The following is an 8,125-nucleotide window of genomic DNA, read 5'->3' as shown; positions in this document are numbered from 1 at the left end:
GTCATTCTCCCACCTCAGCCTCCCAAGTAGCTGGGATGACAGGCACATGCCACCACACCTGGCTAATTTTTGTATTTTTAATAGAGATGGGGTTTTGCCACGTTGCCCAGACTGGTCTCAAACTCCCAGACTCAAGCAATCCGCCTGCCTCAGCCTCCCAAAGTGTTTGGATGACAGGCATGAGCCACTGTGCCCGGCCAGCATGCAGCAAATTTTATGTACCACATTTTAAGATGCCAGTAAACCAGAGATTGCACACTGGTGCCCATAGGTTTGTTTTGTTTTTTTGTTTCTTTTTTTTGAGACAGAGTCTTGCTCTGTCCCCCAGACTGGAGTGCAGTGGCGTGATCTCGGCTCACGGCAAGCTCCGCCTCCTGGGTTCATGCCATTCTCCTGCCTCAGCCTCCCGAGTAGCTGGGACTACAGGCACTGCCACCTCGCCCGGCTAATTTTTTGTATTTTGAGTAGAGATGGAGTTTCACTGTGTTAGCCAGGATGATCTTGATCTCCTGACCTGGTGATCTGCCCGCCTCAGCCTCCCAAAGTGCTGGGATGGTGCCCATAGATTTTTGTTTGCTGCACAAACAGAACAGTTGGTTCATATAATGTTGTTTTTGAAAAATTAATCGAGATCATCCTGGCTAACACGGTGAAACCCCGTCTCTGCTAAAAATACAAAAAATTAGCTGGGCATGGTGGCACATGCCTGTAGTCCCAGCTACATGGGAGGCTGAGGCAGGAGAATCACTTGAACCTGGGAGGCAGAGGTTGCAATGAGCCGAGATTGCGCCACTGCACTCCAGCCTGGGTGACAGAGCGAGACTCCATCTCAGAAAAAAAAAAAAAAAAAAAGAAAGAAAAAAAAAGAAAAATTAATAACCAACTCAAAAAATCAGAATATTTCAAATCCAAACCCAAATTATACCAATTCCTATTGGAAACTGAGAAGATCTGGGGATGCAGGGCCTCACTTCTGCATGGCAGCAATTGGCTGAAACACCTCTTGGCCACAGTCCCCACCACTTTGTGTTGTTCGCACCCATCTCACTCACTGATGCCACTTGCTTGGCCCCCTTAGGCACTGAGTTAGCAACACCCGATTTAGATGAACTGCAGCACGTTCAGAGAAGGGACTAGACTGTCTAGTGATTTGAAACTGTCATATGAGGACCAGCTGGAGCAGTGGGGGATATTTACCCTGTGGGGGCTTGATCACCACTTTCACATTCAAAGGGCTAAGATACAGAAGGGGTCAGATCTGTTCTGTGCCACCCCTTCCAAAAACTAGAACCAGTGGCTGTGCATGCAGGGAGCGAGGAGGGGAGGCAACAAGGAGGCAGATTTAATCTCAAACTGAGGCAGACTTTTGAACATCATAACCGTTTCAAGATGCAACAGGTCATGCCAGGAAGTGGCGAGCTGCCTGGCACAGAGGTGGGGCCCGTGTTGAGGCTGAGCCTGGGCAGCAGCTTCACCACAAATGTTTACAGAAAATCCAAGTGTTACATGGGCAGCTGAACTGGATGCCCTTTGCGGTTTCTCCCAGCCCACTAGGGCTAGGCTCTGTGCCCACAAATGGGATGCCAGGGTGAAGGAGAAGGAAGAGTTAAAAATGACTCCTCCACTGCTGGCCTGGAAGCCTGGAAGATGCCGCTGGTGGAAGCGAAGAACTTAGGATGAAATTGATTGGTGGGAGTGGCAGGAGAAGACATTTTTTGTGATACAGTGTCAGGAAAGCAAGGGGTTTGGGTCAGACCAGTCAGGTCTTTGAAGCTTTCCATGTGTCTGTGTCTTCCTTGGAGCACCTCCCAGTGTTGTTTTGGATGAAAACAGCCTGCCCAATGCTTTTGCTTGACTAGCAGAGGCAGCTGGATAAAGGTGAGTGCCCCACCCCCACTCCAGCCTAGGACACCCTAGGGTTCTGGAACTGTGAAGTGCCACACGTGAGTTTTGCTCTTGCCCTGGTGGCCAGAAGTCTGACGTCCAGTTTCTGTCAGCTGGAGGGAGAAGCTTGTTGAATGACCTCTAGGGCCCCTGCCAGCGCTGGGTCGCTTCAGTCCTGACAGGAACCTGGATGCCCGAGCTCTGTGTCCAAGAGCGCCAGGCTGGAGGCCGGAGCAGTGGAATTGGGAGAATTGGAGGCAGCTCCTGCAAATGCACTTCCGCCATGGGAAGGGAGACGCTCGGAGCTCACCTTTTGATATGGTTTTGACTTTCTTTTTTTTTTTTTTTTTTTGAGACGGAGTCTCACGCTGTTGCCCAGGCTGGAGTGCAGTGGCGCGATCTCGGCTCACTGCAAGCTCCGCCTCCCGGGTTCCCGCCATTCTCCTGCCTCAGCCTCCTGAGTAGCTGGGACTACAGGCGCCCGCCACCGCGCCCGGCTAATTTTTTGTATTTTTAGTAGAGACGGGGTTTCACTGTGGTCTCGATCTCCTGACCTTGTGATCCGCCCGCCTCGGCCTCCCAAAGTGCTGGGATTACAGGCTTGAGCCACCGCGCCCGGCCGGTTTTGACTTTCGAATCATGAACATTATCTTACATACTCAAAAAGTGCAGTTAAACCAAAAAAGAAAAAAAAAAAAGCAAACCTGAAATAGAATAAAACGGAAAAGAAGCCAGGAGCAGTGGCTCACACCTGGAGTCCCAGCATTTTGAGAGGCTGAGGTGAGCAGATTACTTGAGGCCAGGAGTTCAAAACCAGCCTGGCCATCATGGTGAAACATCATTTCTATTAAAAATACAAAAATTAGGCCGGGCGCGGTGGCTCAAGCCTGTAATCCCAGCACTTTGGGAGGCCGAGACGGGTGGATCACGAGGTCAGGAGATCAAGACCATCCTGGCTAACACGGTGAAACCCCGTCTCTACTAAAAAATACAAAAAACTAGCCGGGCGAGGTGGCGGCGCCTGTAGTCCCAGCTACTCGGGAGGCTGAGGCAGAAGAATGGCGTAAACCCGGGAGGTGGAACTTGCAGTGAGCTGAGATCCGGCCACTGCACTCCAGCCTGGGTGACAGAGCGAGACTCAAAACAAAAACAAAAACAAAAACAAAAAACAAAAATTAGCCAGGCGTGGTGGCACACATCTGTAATCCTAGCTACTAGGGAGACTGAAGCACAAGAATCGCTCCAACCTAGGAGGCGGAGGTTGCAGTGAGCCAAGATTGTGCCACTGCACTCCAGCCTGCGTGACAGAGCAAGACCCTGTCTAAAAAAAAAAAAAAAAAAAAAAAAAGAAAGAATACAAATAGAAAAGAAAATGATGCTAGGTATGTTGGCTCATGCCTGTAATCTCAGCAAGGCCAAGGCAGGAACATTGCTTGAGGCCAGCAATTCAAGACCAGCCTGGGCAACAAAGCAAGACCACCATCTCTACCAAAAAAAAAAAAAAAAAAATTAAATTAAATTAAAAGCCATGCGTAGTGGCATATGCATGTATTCCCAGCTACTCAGGAGGTGGGAGGATTGCCTAAGCCTGGGAGGTCAAGGCTGCAATGAGCTGAAATCGCACCACTGCACTCCAGTCTGGGTGAAAGAGCAAGAGCCTGTCTAATCTGGAACTCCTGGGCTCAAGTGATCCTCCGAACTCAGCCTCCCAATCTGGAACTCCTGGGCTCAAGTGATCCTCCGAACTCAGCCTCCCAAAGTGGTGGGATTACAGTCATGAGACACCACGCCCAGCCTCTTTCTTTATTTTGACAAGGTCGTACTCTGTTGCCCAGGAGTGCAGTGGCACAATCTTGGCTCACTGCAGCCTTGACTTCCTGGGCTCAAGTGATACTCATGCCTCGGCCTCCAGAGTAACTGGGACTACAGGTGTGCACCACCATGCCTGGCTAATTTAAAAAACTTTTTGTAGACACAGGGTTTTGCTTTGTTGTCCAGCCTGGTCTTGAACTCCTGGGCTCAAGTGATCCGCCCACCTCGGCCTCCCAAAGTGCTGGGATTACAGGCATTAGCCGCTGCGCCCAGCATGGTGGTGTGTTTCTGAAATGATTGCGTGTGTTTTGCAGGCTACATATATTTTTGTGATTTTGAATAACAGTGTTATTTGTCTGAGCTCGCTGGGATTGCTCATAGCAAAGCAAGCATTTTAACAAGTAGATACCTGGCAAATGATCCCCCAGCATGTGGGACTCAGCCCGGCTGGAAACAGCCGCAAGGCTGTTGTGGGTCGCTGAGTGGATAGCACCCCCTGCAGGACAAGGCTTGCCAAGCACCTGTCCCCGGAACATCTTGTCTAGCATGTTCATTACAATTTACAGTTTTTCTAACACCAAAAATTAGATCCTCCTCTTCCCCCATCAGGTTTTATGGGAGGCGTTGTTGGCATTCCTAGGGCCTGTGCCTTTTCTGTGACTCAGCGATGGGCCAGTGGAAACAGCCGTTTCCACAGCCAGACCGAACGAGGTTTGGGTCCTGGTGTTGATCACAAATGTCATAACCAGTCGGAGTCTGGACTCCACCACGTGGCGATAAGGAGAAGGTAGCTCTTGGGGTGGTGGTGGGATGAGATTAGATACGGGAAGAGGCTGTCCCAATGTGACTTGGGTTATAAACCCAAGGTGGGGGGGCATGGGAGCCGAGGAGGGGACCACATCAGAGGTCACCAGGATGAGGAGGGCGGGCTTTTCACAGGGGCCTGGGTTCATGGCTGTGATAAGCCCTGCGCTGTGGAATGCAGAAGGCCAAGGTCACTCAGTGAGTCAGGCAGGGCCATGTTTCGTGCTCAGGTCCACCTGACTGCAAATCTTGTGTTCTTTCCCCTGTGGGACCTTCAGGGCTTTGCAAATAAAGGTCCCACTCTCCAGGGGCTTCCTGTTGCACCGGGCAGAAGGGAGGGTAGAACCTGCCCAGCTGTGTCCTCTACTCTGAGACTTTCTCTGCCATTTCTTCACCAGATGCAGCTTCCTGCCTGGGAATGGAGAGCTTGAGTGGCCACTCAGGATGACTGGCAGCCTCTCCACCCACCCAACCTCATGGGAGGTCCCGTGGACCCTCCACCTCCATCTCACAGGGCCTGAAGCCCACAGGGGAATCCTAGAGCTGTTAAAGTGGGTCCTGGGGCCAGCCCAGGGCTGACATGGGGTTCGCATTTCATTTCTGGGCCATGACAAGCTCTGGTTCAGAGCCTTAGCTCAGCAGCAGCCCTTCTGCACCAAGTCACTTGGTCCCTGCTGCGGCATCACAGCCTGGAGCCCAACTGCATGAGCCCAGCTCATGCTTGTGAAGCGTGGCTGTTCTGACAGCCCTGGTCTTGGTTCTCATTACTTGCTTGTCACTGTGCTTTACAGGCATAATGGGGACAAGAGCTTTAAGTTCTATCATTATGATTCTTTTTTCTGCTGCAGTCCCTTATATGTAACCTCTGACTAAATACAACTTTTGCCTTAGTGCTATTGCTGGAATGCAAAGCTTCTACTTCAGGTAAGCACTGAGAGCCAACAAGGTTGAAATAGAAAAGGATTTCCTCAATGTCTTTAGCTCCCAGGTCAGGTAGATAAGCTCAGAGATTTTCACACTAGGGGTACACAGATTTCTGGGTACACAAAGTCTTTCTGGGAGGGAACAAAAAATAGGTTTTGCTACTTTATTGACTAGTGAAATGCAGCTCGTGTGGTGGGGGTGTGGCTCGCTTCTTCAGTGCTGCCTCTGCTCGAACCTCTAGGGGAGCATACAGATGGGCAGGTTGTGGATCTCCCACCCCACAGCACTGCCTAGGGGTGAATGTTTACAGCTCCTGATGCCCCAGTGGGCGTGTGTTACTGTGTCCGGAATTGGTGGGTTCTCGGTCTTACTGACTTCAAGAATGAAGCCACGGACCCTTGCGGTGAGTGTTACAGTTCTTAAAGATGGTGTGTCCAGAGTTTCTTTCCTCTGCTGGGTTTGTGGTCTCACAGGCCTCAGGAGTGAAGCTGCAGACTTTCTCGGTGAGTGGTACAGCTCATAAAGGTAGTGCAGACCCAATAAGTGAGCAGCAGCCAGATTTATTGTATACAGTGAAAGAATGAAGCTTCCACACTGTGGAAGGAGACCCAAGAGGTTGCCGCTGCTGGCTGGGGCAGCCTACTTTTATTCTCTTATCTGACCTCACCCACATCCTGCTGATTGGTCCATTTTACAGAGAGCTGATTGGTCTGTTTTGACAGGGTGCTGATTGGTGGGTTTACAAACCTTGAGCTAGACACAGAGTGCTGATTGGTGCATTTACAAACTTTGAGCTAGACACAGAGTGCTGATTGGTGCATTTGCAATCCTTTAGCTACCCGTAAAAGTTCTCCAAGTCCCCACCCTACTCAGGAGCCCAACTGGCTTAGCCTAGTGGCTCCCCAGTGGGGGCCGCGTGGAGCTGCGCGCCACTCCTGCCCTGCGCCCCACACTCCTCAGCCCTTGGGAGGTCAATGGGACCAGGGGCACAGCAGAGCAGGGGGCAGCACCTGTTGGGAAGGCTCTGGCTGTGCGGGAGCCCACACGGGGTGGGGGGCTCGGGCATGGCAGGCTGCAGGTCCCCAGCCCTGCCCCGCAGGAACGCGGCTGAGGCCTGGTGAGAATTCGATCGCCGTGCTGGCGGGCCGGCAGTGCTGGGGGACCCGGTGCACCCTCCGCAGCTGTTGGCCCGGGTGCTAAGCCCCTCACTGCCTGGGGCGGCAGCATGCTGAACCCACTGCCCAGTGCGGGGCACACTGAGCCCCCGCCCACCCTGGACTTGTGCTGGTCCGTGAGCGCTGGGCGTCGCCCTGGTTCCCACCCGCGCCTCTCCCTCCACCCCTCCCCGCAAGCAGAGGCAGTTGGCTCCAGCCTTGGCCAGCCCAGAGAGGGGCTCCCACAGTGTGATGGGGGATGAAGGGCTCAAGTGTGGCCAGAGTGGACCCCGAGACTGTGGAGGCACTGAGAGCATTCGAGGGCTGGTAGCAGGCTGTCACCTCTCATTACCATGTGCTCTTTTAGTTTAGCCATCCATAGGCAGTTCGTGTTAGTCAGCTCAATTAGACCCCTGCCTTATCAAAGAACAGAGGGCCAGGCACTGTGGCTCACGCCTGTAATCCCAGCACTTTGGGAGGCCGAGGCAGATGGATCACGAGGTCAGGAGATCGAGACCATCCTGGCTAACACAGTGAAACTCTGTCTCTACTAAAAAATACAAAAAATTAGCCGGGCGTGGTGGCGGGGGCCTGTAGTCCCAGCTACTCAGGAAGCTGAGGCAGGAGAATGGTGTGAACCTGGGAGGTGGAACTTGCAGTGAGCCGAGATCTCGCCACTGCACTCCAGCCTGGGCGACAGAGCGAGACTCAGTCTCAACAACAACAACAACAACAACAAAAGAACAGAGGGCTTTCTGTGTCCTGTGGTCCTTGCTTTGGTGTACCAGAAGAATCGAATCACACATGATATTGGCAAATGAGTGCAAGGTTTTATTGAGTAGAAGTAGCTCTCAGATGGGGGAGCCAGAAGGGAGATGGTTTTTTCCTGGAGTCGGGCCACTCAGTGGCCAGAGATCTCCAACTGCCCCAGCCAAACTCTACATCATTCTGGTTGATGGCCTGCCAGCGTGCCTGTCCGTGTGTTCCTCTCAACATCCAGCCTCCTGTGTGTCTTCCGGCTACAGTCTTGGGAGTGTTTCCAGGCACAAGATAGGGGTGTGGCAGGCTAGGGTGGTCTTGGGAAATGCAATATTTGGGCAGGAAAACAAAAATGCCTGTCCTCACCTAGGTCCGTGGGCACAGGCTGGGGGTGGAGCCCAGCCAGGGACCAGGCCCTCCTCTACCCAGCACTTCCCTTCCCCTCTTCTGTATCATTTAAAGGGACCACACTCTTCCCTTCCCAGCACTATCCTTCCATATCACTAGTATATGGAATTAAAAAAAAATTTTTTTTTGAGATAGGGTCTCACTCTGCACTCGGAGTGCAGTGGTGTGATCTCAGCTCACTGTAACCTCTGCCTTCCAGGTTCGAGCGATTCTCATGCCTCAGCCTCCCAAGTAGCTGGAACTACAGGCTTGCACCACCATGCCCAGCTAATTTAACGCCTGGCTAATTTTTGTATTTTGAGTAGAGATGGGGTTTCACCATGTTGGCCAGGCTGCTCTTGAACTCCTGACCTCAGGTGATCCGCCCACCTTAGCATCCC

Source organism: Macaca mulatta, chromosome 6 (assembly GCF_049350105.2).
Source record: "Macaca mulatta isolate MMU2019108-1 chromosome 6, T2T-MMU8v2.0, whole genome shotgun sequence".
Lineage (NCBI taxonomy): Eukaryota > Metazoa > Chordata > Mammalia > Primates > Cercopithecidae > Macaca > Macaca mulatta.
This window is presented reverse-complemented; position numbering follows the sequence as displayed.